The sequence below is a fragment of the Cupressus sempervirens genome, chromosome 7 (genome assembly GCF_028749045.1).
Source record: "Cupressus sempervirens isolate cs-2001-9-10 chromosome 7, ASM2874904v1, whole genome shotgun sequence".
Taxonomy (NCBI): domain Eukaryota; kingdom Viridiplantae; phylum Streptophyta; class Pinopsida; order Cupressales; family Cupressaceae; genus Cupressus; species Cupressus sempervirens.
Window position 1 is genome coordinate 81,927,723 of NC_143124.1, and position 15,872 is coordinate 81,943,594.

Below are 15,872 nucleotides of genomic sequence, written 5' to 3' on the forward strand. Positions count from 1 at the left end.
TTCTTTGATTGCACAACTAGTTTTGTTGGTTCACTTATCTGAAATTGAACCTTCTTCTTTGGTTCCCATTTCTTACCCTTATTTTCCTTGATCTTAGGCACATCTACATTGACTTTCTTGTTTTGATTATTCATCTTATGAGTGATATCTTTGATGAATACACTGGATGGCTTTCCTGCATCATTATTTATTGCTTTATTTCTCAAATTGTAGTCACTATGGAATTGTGAAATCATTTCTACTATAATTCTATCAATCTCCTCTTTGGAGGGCATTCTTAAGCTTGTGAGACCTACATCAGAAAATGTACTGCATACCTTATCTCTATCATACCCTTCATCATTTGAAAGCACTTGCTGATGGTGTAGATGGTAAGCAATTCTCTGACTGGTAATATCATTACACATGCTTACCATATTGCAACTTATATCATCATGGCTTTTCTCTTCAGTTTCTTCTTTAGGTTGCACTCCTTGACCTTGGGCAAATGACTGAGCAACAACACAATAATCAGTAGAATGAGGTTATTGACATATGATGCACCATGGTACATCATCATTCATATTCATAGTGTTCCTTTGCAGGGGATCTAGAGCACCCTTATCCTTCACATTGTGGGTCTGGTTGGGAACTGGCTTACCATCTTTCCACTGAGTGGTGTAAGGGTAATTTTTCATTCTAGGCTAGCTATTGAAACTATTGTTATTCACAGGGGGTCTTTCAACAGCATTTGGCTTATTAAAATTAGTGGGATTCATCTTTTTGAGCAATTCCAAAACTTGGCCTATAGTAGGTTCTTCTGACTTTTTTCCTATAGGGGTTTTTTCACCCTCCCTTTTATTATTGTTCTTAGGATTAAAAAGCTTTGGATCATCCCTCCTACCTAGTTTACTAGATGCCTTCCTATTATTCTCTATATTTACTACAACTTTATAGGCATCCCTTAAAGTTTTGGGATCCTTATCCCTCAATTGATAAGCCATTTTGCTATCAAAAGCATTGAAATATGTTGTGAGACAGACATCTTCATTCAACCTCATAACTTGAAATAATCTGTACATACCTTTCTGGAATCTTACATTGAAATCAAATGTGGACTCATTTGGATTCTTCTTGATGTTGTTGAACTCATTCAACATGGATCCTGCATTAGTGTTGTCTACATATTGCTCTTTGAACAATTTCTCCAAATCATTCCATGATGTAATACTGTCATTAGGCAACCTCCTAAACCAATCCCTTGCATCCTCAGTTACTGAATGCATGAAAAATTTCATTACCATATCTTCATGTTCAACTTCATGATTATTCAACATATCAATGAAAATTCTAAAACGTTCTTCACCAGTAACTGCATTATTTCCAGAGAACTTAACCACTTTATCTCTTAAATCAAATGATATGAGATGTGGAGCACCAAGAATACCAGAAAATGATATTTGTCTATACTTTTCCAATTATATAGGTTTCTTCTAGAAACTAGGAACATTTGAGGTACTAGCTATATTAGCTTGACTCAGAGGAACAACTTGGGATTGTTGAGGTGGGACTAATGGGACTTGGGTGCCAATAGTGGAAGATGAGGTAGGAGCAGATTGGGTACTCCCTGAGTTGAGATTATTGGACCACTAGTTGGTGTAGGAATTGAAGGTGGGCTAGACAAATTGGGCCATCAAGCCAATACAAAATTAGATTTTATGAATTGGATTTTTCTCCTAGTTTCTCCAGCTTGAGCTTCATTCTCAACCTTCTCAAGTTCTTTTGCAAGATCTTCCCTCTCTTTTCGAGCCCTCTCTAGATCTAGATCTAATTTTGACATCGAGGGTTCTATGGGTTTGCTTGGTATAGCTTGAGGCTCATTTATTTGGATTCCTATAGCCTTGCCTTTCCCTTTATCTAGAGCTTTTGCAGTGGGCTCTACAGGATCCACTTGAACATGTTTATAGGCTTGGATTTGAGAAATAACTAGTTCTTGCCTTTGATTTAGGCATTTCTCTTGTTCTTGAACTTTAGCTCTCAGATTGTCTACATCTCCAAATACATCAGTATGAAGAGTTGTGGTATTTTCTTATAACTTTTTATTCTGCTCCTTCAAAGCAGCCATCCTTCTTAGCAAAGCATCCCTCTCTATTATGGCATCCAAAGTGGCTTTCTCTTTCTCTTTTTCAAGATGAATGCATTTAGCTTCTTCCTCAACAATCCATTTCTTCAAAAATCCTATCTTAGAGTGCACTTCTTTAGGATAAGTAGAGGTAGCTTCTGAATTAGTAGGATCTTCCAGATCTATAAGGTTTGGTTCCACATATGGGGCTGCTCTGGCATTAAAAGGATTATCAAATGAATTCCTAAATCCTAGCCTATAGTTCATATCTGCTACAAGATCTAGCCTTGATGAAGAAACTCCTATTGTAGACACATCTTTGTCTTGAAAGACTCTCTCATCTGGTAATGGGGTACTGAAAATGCCTCCTAAGAGTCTTGTAGTTTCGGATTTAGAACAAAGCAAAGAAGACTCTCTTCCTACTACTGGTTGATAATGGGAATTGACAAATGCATTACCTTTGGGTTTCCAAGTGGGATTTGGATCTGTCTTCTTCTTATTTTGGTTCTTCCTACCACCTTGGGGTAGATCAGTATACATTGATACATCGAGATTGGCTCTTATGTAAGCTCGTGTGTTCTCTCTTGTAAGCCATATTCACCTTTTGTTACAATAAACACCAGCTTCAAAACCTTGACTGAGTCACCACCTGATTTTGGGAAAATATGTAATGACACTTATTTCTGACTCAAGGAAAAAAATACACAAGTAGAAACAAAAATATTTGGCACAGGCAGACCAATCACTGATGTCATAAGACTGCAACTCTTCCTTGTTAGATAAGACACTTGGATAAGCTGGATATGTGAATGTGCAACTACAGTACTTGGGCTTTATCTTCTTTAAATTCTCAAGGTTTGTTACTAAATGATTCCCTTATAACCATGAGAAAAACTTAGATAACATGACACGCACGCACATAGCAAGATGAAAGAAACTGTAGTACTTTCTCACAGATGTGTTGGACAACTCCCTAGCAGAGTCACCATTTTGTTGGTGTTTTAAAATGCACCAAAACTACTAAGAAAAAAAAATGCTTAATACCAAGATGATAATACTCATACAATCTAAAGGTCAGCCAATTCTTGTTAACAATTACATGTGTAAAACATTTGGATCCAACTTCTACAAAACCAAAGGTGGGTTTCTACTCTTTTGGCTCTGAAAAACTAGGGTGGGTATACCCAGGGATGATTCAAAACTGGAACAACTGTATGAGGATTATTCTTAGTTTCATTTTGATTCTCATTTCAAAATCCTCAAACATATACATAATTCTTACAAACTTGATAAACACATCCCATAAAACAGATATGGCCAAGAATTCTTCTATAGATCTGTAGATGTTCTTAACAATAGTGGCTAATTGAAGCTAAAACATTCCATGCAGACAAGTGTTGGACAACTTTGAAGATCTATAGGAAATAAAAGTAAAATTTGATTTGATGCTACATTTTGATAATCATTTATGATATATTTCTCCTTTAGCTGAATCAATTTGATCACTGCCTAATCCATTGGGGTTCAGAGTCTATAGAAAGTTCTCAGATCTAGTTTGTTTCCTTACAAAAAATTCTATCAACAATTCTTATCAGAATTCATCATTCAAAATCCTTTCCATTACTAAAGAAACCTTATCACATTCATCAAAGCTTTTATTTAATCCATTGAATTAACAACAGTAATAAATAGATATACAACCTAACTAGACTGCATTCAATTGCACAAGCCTTTACTTATACAATATCAAGACAACCAAGTAATTGGAGGGAGACAAGATTCAGAAAGAACTGATATGGGGACAGTTCACAATTTGTATTAATTTTCTTTGAAAATGGTATATCATTTACAATAGACTCAAAATGACCTTCAGAAAGAAACATAACTCATTCTATATTCATTTATTCTAAGAGAATTGACAGAGAAAATACATCATAAACTTGCTTTCAAAATTTGGACCAAAAATAGACTAAGCATATTACTTAGAAAAATAGAATTTGAACCATTCTTTAGCCTTGGAATCTCACTTAAATAGTGTGAGAGGCAACAAGCTTTAGGCTAAAAGAAAGTCAGAGGTGGCTTCTAAAAGATACTGACATACATCTGTCATAAAAGACCAAAGAAAATAACAGAAAGGCTATTACATCGAACATTCCTTGTTGGGTACCTTTCTGTTATGCTTCTTAGTTGTTGAGACAAAAAATATGATCCGATTCTTCATTTATTCTTCATCCTCGAAGTAAGTGGCCATAAGGTTAAAAAGTGATGCATCATCTTCAACTACCTACAAACTTACTTTGATCTGGGGATTTTCCATGTCTTCATTACTAACTATGAGGGTAACTTTTACCTTTGCATCTTCCTCCTCATCATCTTCTGACATTTGTACTAACAACTAATTTTTTCATTCATTATAAGCAGCATCATCTGGCCAATCAAAATTTAGAGCCTCTCTTTGTATAATCACTAAAGAATTTTCCAATTCCTCTAAATCATCAAGCTCTTTTTTGATGGCATTATAAAATAACTATATCTTTACCAACTCTTCATTTGTCCTTGCCCAAAACCAGTAACTTCTTTCACTCATGATGTTTTTGATCCTTTCATAAAATATTTCATCTAACTCTTTTTTCCACTTTTCTTTTTCTTTTATTGTGTCAACAGATTCTAAAGCACAAGGAAATAAAATGAATTTTTCAGCAATATACTTGGAAACACAAAGTGTTAATCTTTTTCACAAAGAATCCCTTTTATCATCAAAATCTACTAGCTTATTTAATAAATCAAAAATTTTCTCTACTTGATGATAGGGCATTTGAATGGCAGATATACACATGAATGTGATATTATTGTTTCTCTCTCTCCACTTCTAGGCCAGAGGAGTTAATTTAACCTCATCTCTGTTCAACTCATCCATGAGAGTTTTAATTCTTGTCAACTGATCAAAGAAGGTTGACCATTGTATTTTATCCCTTAAATACATCACACCTTGCTTCAATTTTCCTTGATATTGATTCTTTAATTCTGCTTGCAACTCATGTAATTTGGTTTTTTCTTCTTCAAAGTCCTCTGCAGTATAGAATTGGGGCCTTTCAGGGGTGTCTAGTATTTCAATAATAGGGGTTGCTCCAACAAATGACTGTGAAGGGTAGGCAATTCTAGGTGCACTGGATTCTCCCAATTATCTTCTTCATTTGAGTTTCAAGTGACTGTATCTGTATACCCCTTTCCTCATATGCTTATAAAACTTCTTCAAATCTTAAATTGAGTCGGATAAATATATCTTCTTCCTTTCCAAATACAATACCACCAAATTTTAGCACTTTTGAGGCCATTCCCATTATTTTCTTGCTACTTACTTCACTATCCTTGTATACTATTAATCTACCAGTGTGTTCTGCAGTAGAGATTTCCTACATCCTAGTTTTATCCCTTTTTTCAACTGACCAAATTACAAGAGCTTGATGATCATCACTAAATTTTACTCCTCTATGAGCCTGTAATATCTCTTCTTCAATTTGTAACTGAACATCTTTTTGTTTTCTTACTGAATCAAAAACCATAGCATGCCCTATGTCCCATTCAGGTAAGATAAGGACTCCTGATTGTTTAACTAATTGCCTCCCAGCCTCAGGTGTAAACTAGACAAAATCATTCAAAAATTTAGATTTTACCTCTTCTTTAATAACTGAGTCTGGTTTATCTATTTGCTCTGCTTTTTTTTTTTACAAGTATTTTCAAAATTCCCTATATTCAGCCTCCACAAAAATTGTGAAAATGCTCTAGATTTCACAAAATTTTCATCATTTACAAACCTCTCAGAGGCTTGGGCAACTATAGTATCAATTTCCTTACCTTTCAAGTCAGAAACAGTAAGCTCCAAGGAAGGTGCAGGGGGTTCTTGTGATTCCCCAATCTCCAAATCTGTGGAAGTAATAATTATATCCTCTTCTCCTCCAATTTGTCTTAATTGTTCCCCTAAAGATGCTTCATCATCTATCCTAATTGGGGATTGGCTCGGGGAGTATTGTTCTGGTAGAGAAGAAGAAGATCCCTGTTCTAACTTCTACCTTTTTGGAGCACTGGTTGTAGATGGACTTCCTAGTCTTTTTCCTTGATGAAGAGGTCCCTGTTGCACACTTTGAATCATTACATAACTTGGCCTATTCTGCAAGGCATATTGGCCAGGAGCTACTATGTTTTTACTATTAAATCTTTTCTGCACTTCTGCAGCCTTGTCTGGGTATGCCTTAACATAGGTAGCCCTTTTTTCATTCATAGCTTGTGTTATCTCAGCAAAATTATTCATCAAGGCCTACATCTTGGCTCCCCAGTATTTCTTTTCTTTCAATGGGTCATAGTGGGGATCAAAAGCATTAATAAATTCAAGAGTTTTGCTAAACACCATCCACTTTTCTTTTCTCATTTCTTGTTCTTGTAAGGTGAAAATGTTTCTAATCACATCTTCAGGATAACAGACTTGTTGGATCATGAGAGAAGCTTTTATTCTTTCCCTGAAGATATCATAGAAACCTTCAGGATCAATAAATCTTGAATGAGATTATGCCATGTTATATTTGTCTAAAAACAAGTTGAGATGTTTCCAACCTTTCCTTAGAAAAAAAAAATAATGGGCCACAGTGACTATTGGAAAAAATGTGCCCTTCCTAGCCAACTCCCTCTCATCTATGGTACCTATCTGGCATAATAGCTTAGCAACTCCTATCTTCAAAGGCACATGAAATGGTAGCACATGAGGTTTTCCCAAAAAACCATATACTCTTATTACTATTGAAACATTGTAGGGAATTATATCCCCCCAGTTATGACTAACAAGTAGCCCTTTAGCATGGTCCTTGGGTCTGACCAATTCTAACAACGCTTGTGGGATTCTAGGGCTATCTCCTCTTAAAAGCAGTTTCAGCTTTGATGCAAAATAGCTGTCAAATCTTACATAACTAGCATTTGTGGCTTCTGAAGTCATATCCATACTCCACAACTGCATTGGATTCCTCTCTCCATCCTTGGTTGTTTCCAACTCCATACCCTTGGAGAAGAAAGTATATCCTTTGTATAAGCATACATTCTTCATCAATGAATACCAATAGAATGGTTTGTTTACTTTTCCCCTTGCTATTCCAACCAAACCATTGTGAATCTCTTTTGCTAGAAATGTTGCAAAATACAAGATAGAGCTCATTCCAAATTGAAGGGTTTGTGCCATGATTAGGACAATTGAGCCTAGAATTTGTTCTACCTCATCTATTCCAAAAATATTACAAAGGGAAACATATAATGCCTTAGCCCTAATGTTAAAATGTCTTTTTAATAATGGCTCTGGGATGTTGATAGTAATTACAGACAAATTACCAAACTTTGTAGCATGCTCCTATAGTGGCTCTCTTTTCAAGTAGGTTTTTTGTGCATCATACTTTGCTTGTAGGTTATCCATGTTGATGGTTTCATGCACAGCATGGTTAGGGTTAAGATTGAAAACTTCTCTAATCAGTTTAGGGCAGACCCTAAAAAGGTTTACTCCAGCATGATTCTTTACCAATCCTATAATTGGGTCATACTTCTTGTCCAAATCCATTAATAAATCATTGTCGAAGAGAACTATAGGGATTGTCAACTTTCCAATATCAAACTCCTAGACATTTCTCAGAGGAGTATCCAATTTTTTCTCTGAAAACAACTTTCTAAATAATTCCAAACCTCCCATGGATACCTAAGCATCTCTTACCCAATTGGCCTTTTCATAAAAACCCTCTCCTATAGCTACTCTAGAGTTTTTAGGAATTAACTCCCTCCCCTTAGTTATCTCATGTACTTACAAAGGAAATTGTTCCAAAAAATCATCGTGCACACCGCTTTTTGAATATTCAGTTTTCCTAGAGAAATCCTTTCATGGAGGCATCTTTAAGAGTTCAAAAACTTTATAACAGCAAATTCTTATTTCTACTAGTTACAAATCACTTAACCACCAGATTTACCCTCCTTTCTCTGCAGTTCTTCTGCGAATTATGCTGAAAACTTTGAAAAATTCCATGCCCTAGCTCTGGAAATCCTCTCGTACTGCAAAAATCTATAACTATGCTTTAATAATGGCAAATTCGCATGCTATATCAGAGTATTTAGGTCACACGAAGGAAACTCTGTATCATATTTATTTCTACAACTGTTATCTTCATGTTGTATCTTGAATTTGAATTCTACCTGTTGATCTCCCATGCATCGAACAACTTTATTTCAAAAGCAAAAAGCCTTTTAAAACTTTAGGATCCCCAGACATGCGTTGGAAGCCCGCTTTCCTGCATTATTTAAAACCCTTGCACCATGATAATGTGGGAATGTGCACACTATTGATTTTACCCTGATCAACGATGAACCAAGATTTTTTTATTTGACGGCCCACTAGATCAACTTGACCAATGAAAACTTACCCTTTTGTCCATTTTCTTCTGACAGCAATTAAAGTTTCTACGCCCATATTATTGCCACTTCCAACTTGGCATACCTGTCACCCACCACCAATGAGCATGTTCCACTTTGTTTAGTCTTTTTTGAATGTGGCATGATTCGACATATTTCTTAAAGCTTTGTCCAGGTCCCACCATGCCTACTTGCCCACATTATTTAAAGACTGTGCACTTTGATAATGCAAGAATGCAGAATCCGTTGATCTTGCTTTAATCAATGATGATCAAAAACTTATGATGACTATGCACTCATTCAATCTGAACAGACCAATGAAATGCTTTCTCTTCATTCCATGTCATCTGACAACTGCCACAGAGGACATAATGTAATTACCTTTCTGCAAAAGGCAGGCCCATGATGTCACCATTGCCATGCGCCGTGAACCTGCTTCCCCACATTATTTAAAGATCAAGCATTTTGAAAATTTGGGAATGTGAGAATCATAGATCTAAACAAGATCGACGGTTGATGAATATTGCTCGTAAGGTGAAGTTTCATTGATTTAGACAAGTAATGGTAGCGGAGGAAAATAAAACGTGTCCTGACAGATCTGACAAATCTGCAAAAGTGTCCTAACAAATGCTGACATACTAGACCTTTTGCAGCGCACTGAATCTCAAAAACCATCAAGGGCTACGTGTCACAAATCCATTTCCCCACATTATTTAAAGACCTTGCAACTTGAAAATGTGAGAATGTAAGAATCTGTTGATCTTGAGAAAATTAACGGTGTTGAAAAACATTTCAGCTTGGCATCCTTTTTGAAATAAAATATCCAATTAGAATGCATAAGAGGTTTATCAATAATGATAAAAGGTATTTTGATGCAAACAAAACTTTAAGACAAAATGTCGTGCCAAAATATTTTGAAACAGTACCCTTTGAAAATTTTGAAAACTAGGGTAACACAAAACAAAGGTATAAGGGTTTTTCATGCCATTAGGGCCTTTTTATGGATAATTTTAGGGCCAAACCCTGAGAAATTAAAGGGAAGATACAACCTACAGAACAGGGCATAATTAGGGTAATCTAACAATTTTCAGGATTTCATAAAATAAAACCCTAGTCTCCAAGAAACAAAGACTTAACTAATTTTTCATCCAAATATCAAAATTTTTCTATATTGTGAAAAATCACACCAATAGACATGATATTTGGAGGTAATGATAAAGAAAGTGATAAGTTTGTTGAAGAGATGAAAAATGAAGTTTTTTCTAGGATTGCAAATTGCGTAGAGCAAAGATGGGATATTTATTTCACAAGCCAAGTATCTAAAAAACTTGTTGAAAGATTTGGTTTAGAAATTTGCAAATCTATTGGTACACCCATGATAACTAGTCACAAGTTGTCCAGTAAAGATGAGACACCTACACTTGAGAAGAAGAAGCATAGATCTATAATTGAAGAATTGTAATATTTGACTCACATGAGACTAGATATAGAGAATATAGTTGGGATTGTAGCAAGAGTCCAAGCTGATCCAAAAGAGTATCATTATACAATAGTAAAGAAGATATTTAGATATTTGAAGGGTACATCTGATTATGGAATTTGGTATGATAGATCAAGTGTTTTTAATTTGTTCACATATACTAATGCAAATTGGGTAGGCAGTATGGATGATAGAAAGAGGACCACTATTGGAGCATTCTTTCTTGGAGGAAGATTGGTTTCCTGGTTGAGCAAGAAATTAGATTGTATTTCTTAGAGTGTAGCTAAGGTAGAGCATGTTACAGTAGAAAATAACTATAATTAGATTATGTGGATGAAACAAACACTGAAGGATATTTGGATTGAGTTTACAAAGCCTATTATCATTTACTATGATAATACAATTATAGTGAGTATGTCTAAGAATCTAGTATTTCATTCTAAGACAAAGAACATGTCCATTAAATATCATGGTTTGAGAGAGAAAGGAAAAGAGAAGGAGATAAGGTTGGAGTATGTAAAAATGAGAGATTAGATTGTAGATATCCTTATGAAGCCTTTCCCTAAGGATACTTTTGAGTATCAAAGTGGTATGCTAGGAGTTATTCCCCTACATACTTTAGAGTAGATTATGCAAGGTGTGCATCAGTCCAATGGTACAGAGCACTATGATTAGATTGGATTGAATATTGATACTTCCTCTATGGGGGAGTATCTAGAATATACCAAGTCATTGAGGACTCTTGGTATTTGGTATTTTATATTGAATAGTGTCTTTGGATAGTTGAGCTGATTAAAGAGTTGGAAGAAGTATATTATAACAATTGGTATTTAGCAATTAGTATATTGTACTTGTATTGACACCTTCAACATTGATGTCAATGGGGGAGAGAATTTGTACATGAAAAGAAAGAAAGACATCTCCTAGGTAATGGGGAGAGACAATGTGAGAGAAGTACTTGTTGAGATTTTAATGGGGGAGTGTTATCTCTTTAGGGAGATTTAGAAAGATTTATGTAAGTGCATAGAAGAATATGTGAGTTCACAAAAGAATATGTAAGTGCACAGAAGAATGTGTAAGTGCAAAAAAAGAAACATAAGTGCAGAAAAGGATATCTCTATGGGGAAGATATGTAGCAAGAGAATGTTGCAATTTTTTCACCATGAAAAACTCATGGTAGTAGCCAAAAGATTCAAATTGATGAAGAGGATTTGAGAAGACAACAACAGTAGCAGTAGTAGAGTACAGTTTGGTATTCTAGAAATTTAGATGATTTTCATCTATGTTGCCATCAATGCCAAATGGGGGATTGTTAGCATGAATGTTGATGATACTACATTGGGGGATTATCCTAAGCATTAGAGAGTATTGATATGTTGCATTCATGATTATATTTGTTATTGATGTCATAATAGCATAATTCTGTAAAGACTAGAAGAATAACATTAAGTAATCTTATGGTGTGTAGAAGTTGAAGAAGTTTTAGATGATGCACATTGTAGGAAATGTTCATGAGGTTGTGTTGATGATGTGGTTAAGAGGACTAAATCTGAGTCAATGGTGTATGGAAGTTACACTTGATTTTCTAGAAGTAGTGCAAAAATAGAGCATTGCAAAACAAATTTTTGATGATCTATCACTATCATTCATCTAACATGTAATGAAGAAATGTGAAAACACATAGTGATAGAGGAAAATTGTGTCATGATGCCAACATATGCACAAGACATGGTATCACATGTGTGAAGTTTTGTATAGACTGTGAGCTAATAATGTTATTAAATTTGTGAAATAATTAATTATCTTATTTTAATTAATTGGGAAAGCCTCAAGGCTGACTCAAGGAATTATTATGAAGATACGATATAAAGGATAGTTGTCTTCCTTATTTGCAAGATATTTTGGTGGAGAGTGGTGGTTTGATTTTTCACAAGGCAATTGTTTTCTAAATTTAGGTAAAAAAAAATTAGATAAGGGTTTGGTTTTTTGTGTAACTTTAATCCTAGGTGAAACCCTATTAAAATAAAATCTCATGTCCCAAATAAACATGTTAGGCTTGTTGCTTGTATTTTTCAAATGTTTTTTGGGTAGACAATTTATTTTCAAAATAAAATATCTTTTTAGGAAATCATTTTAAATTTCAAACTTTTCAGTCTTTTCTTCCCAAATTTTTCATACCATCAAATCTTTCCTAAAATCTGTAGTGGTCATCATGTTGCATAGCAAAGTTGTGAGTGTTTTATCCTATGTGACATGGCAACCACATGAAATAAAAGGACAATTATGTAAATAGAAAATGGGGCACCAATTTTTCATTATTTTAAAAAGTTCTCAGTGGTCAGGTTGATGTCATAAGTGTCAGCATCGGAGAAATGAACTAGATGGAAGGTGCTTTGTTTTCCATCACCGATTTGGGCAAATTTTAGGAGGTTGCTATGTCGCAATTGAAAAATACAAGATCCATACTAGTAGCGACATAATGCCTTGAAAAAAAAATCAAAAGATGTAAGGTTTGTAAAAGGACAGGTGTCATAAAGTCATCATGTTTTTAATGAGGATATATGCTTATGATGTGTTTTCAAAAGCTCTAAATGTAGTAATAATATCAGAAACATGGTGAACTTCCTTGGTACTAGAATTTCAAAAGTTTAAAGGAGGTCACTATGTCACTACCAAGAAATGAAGGAATCTCACTAGTAGCGACATAGCGCCTTGACAGAAAAAGGAAATGTGGTAACATTTGAAGGGTAGGTCCCAAGAGTCTCCTAGTCAACGATGAGTTAGGTATCTAGTATGACATGTTGGCATTAGTTAAAGAATGTATGCTAGAGGTCACTATGTCACAACTAGAAAATCCATGTTGAGTGTCGGTAGTGATATAGTGCCTTATCGAAAAAGATGAAACACAATGGGGGCTAAGTTTTTTTGGTGTTATGGAAAGGATTAAAATATTATGTGGTTTGCCAGCTTGTCAGAATATTTCCAAGTCACATATGACATGGTAACACACTATAAAAAAGGACGAATGAAGATTAAAGACCATGAGATCAAAGTTTCATCAACAATTGTTGCTAAGTCACCATGACAAGTTGCGCTACATTTTTTCCATGCAACATAGCAACCTAAGGGAATGAACACATGAGCCCACCATGGCCACATTAAAATATTGATCAAATGCATGATGTTATATTATAATTGATCAAGGGTGGTCATTTTTTCAAATATGGAAATTGCTCATTATATATGCATGCCAACATAGCGAGAAGGCGACATGTGTCCATGAGTGCTAGTGGGTCTGGTCCAAGTTGCTAGCACTAAAAGAAAGGCTTTCATGGAGAAAGCTTATTGGATTGACTTCTAGCTTGGTGAGTGGAAAATGAGTCATTCCTATTTGCATTCTTGAATCATCAAATTTTTGGAGATTGATGATGTATTTTCAAAATTAGAAGGTGGTGCCACCCTGTTGTCCTTACAATTCATTTATGAAGGTAGAAAAAACTCCTCGTGCAAGAAAGGAACAAGGTATATTGCAGAGATTTTGCTAAGTCATCTCTATGCAAACAAATCTTCAGACTTCTAGAGAGCTCAAGGCCATTAAGAAAGTGTTCTTGGTGATTCAAATGTGAAGAAGTTCTCACTAATCACATTGCATTGTAAAAATATAGTTACAGAACAACAAAGAAGCAAGTAAGTTTCCCAGTCCACTATATATTAAGCTTTCTAGTATTCTACTATTTTACTCATCATGCCTCTAAAGAAAGTTTTCTTAGGTCAGGTAGATTATTTATCCAAAAATGTAAATGATGATCTCCTTGAGTTATTGTCTAAATCCACAAATGAATCCACTTAAGTAAAAAAATTAACCTCTCTGAACCCTAGACTTAAAATTGCCGATGAATTATATGATAATGGAAATTGGGTGAGGGATGCTAAAACTTCTCAAATAAGGCTTTCTCTTTTTAAAAAATGGTTCTTAGAATGGAAATTATTTGCTCCACATGCAAATATCTGGAACTTTGACTTGGGAAAGCTAGTGGTTCCTAATGTCTTCATGGATGCTAACTTATAAATGACTATTGCCAAAATCTATGACCCTACAATTAGAGTAGTAAGAAGTATTGATGGTGAGGGTCTAATCACAATAAGACATAAGGAAATTTAGGAAGTATTTGTCTAGAGCCACTATCATATTATCATACACCCATCAACCTACATGGTTTAGAAAAAGAATAACTATCTAAAAGGGATACAATTAGGCAGGGTGCACTAAGTGCACATATAGGCACAATTGGGAACTTGCTAGTGATTACAACATCCTCTAGGGAAACTTTTAAAAAGGAGTACTTCACTTCCTGAGTTGTAGAAATATATATGTCTATGTGTAGGGTTTTTGGTGAAGATGAAAAAAATATTATGCCTATAAGTTTCATGTATATGATAGCTCAGAGAACTTCTTTTGGTGTTGATGTTATTCTTGATTTTGCCTCCTACTTAGCAGAAGAAATCCATACAAGCCTGGTTGGAATTGCCAAGGGCAAGATTAAAATTTTTTTTGGTCATTATTCTCTGTTGATGCACATGTTTTTGTTCAAAGGGGCAACGTATTTTGGTAAAGTAATGGATTTGAATAGAGAACATAAGGGAGAGGCTTTGAAAGTTTAGTTATGGAGTACAAATATGACTTGGGATGTAGAGAAGGATAGTTTTGTCAGGTTTGATAGGTATTTTTCCTCAAAGCTAAGATGTCTCTTAGTTAAGTAAAATCCTAGGATTCCTACTAAGGCACTAATAGATTTTATTAGGCCCATGGATAATCCTTCTGGTTTGATAGTATCACACAATTGGGGGGATATTATACCATACTCTATTTCAACTATATTTAGAGTTTATGTTTTCAAAGGGACTCCTCATGTATTACCTTACCAAGTGCCTCTAAAGTAGGGATAGTTGAGATATTATGGCAGCTAGGAGGATTGGAGGAAACTTATTTGGATAGAGGAAGTAGAGGCTCAATTTTCCCAACTTGTATTGTAGCCCATCATTTTGTTATTACAAAAGGAGGTTGGTTATTTTTATACAATTTTCTAGACCAGTTTAAGATGGTTGTTTCTCATACCCATTTTTGTGACACTGAGGGTTTCTTTGATTTGGTTTTTAGAATTAGGGTTAAGTTTGGTTTTATAAAGCATGAGCCTTATTACCCTAAGGACATAATAAGGAATGAATTCTCTTTGTAGGAGCAAGAGACCAAGAAGAGAAGTGGAGAGTTTTTTCAAGAATTTTGGAATTCATTCACTGTTTTGACAAAGACTATAAGCCTCTTGGTAATGCAATAATAGAGGTAGATAAAATAAATAAACTCATGATAACTTTTCCTAAGATAATGGAAACAATGAATGAAAAGAAATAATTCTTCATTAATGCTTACCCTAATAAAGCTGGGGAGGTTATGAGAAGACTGGCATTCACTCCCAATAATGGAGTAGGACAATTAATTTTCCAAAAAAGGTCTAGCTATAATATAATCCAAGATAAGAAGACCACTGTGGATAAAGGCAAACAATTAATAACATCCACTAGTGTTGTCTTGGAAGAAAGACCTAATGAACTTTCTCCTAAGAGGCAAAGAGTAACGAAAGAAAAAGATCCTGATATTGAAGAATATTCACCTACCCATTCACCTTTGTAGATTAGAGAGGAGCAACTCACTAGGAAGCAAGTTGAATAGATGGGATCCCAAGTGGGATTTTTTATCACCCAGGTAGAGTTGAATGAGGGAAACCTTCAAGAGCCTCTGTTGCCAAGCCTTGATTTAATAGTGGTAGACTACAGAGGAAGAGAACTAGATCTTGTAATTGA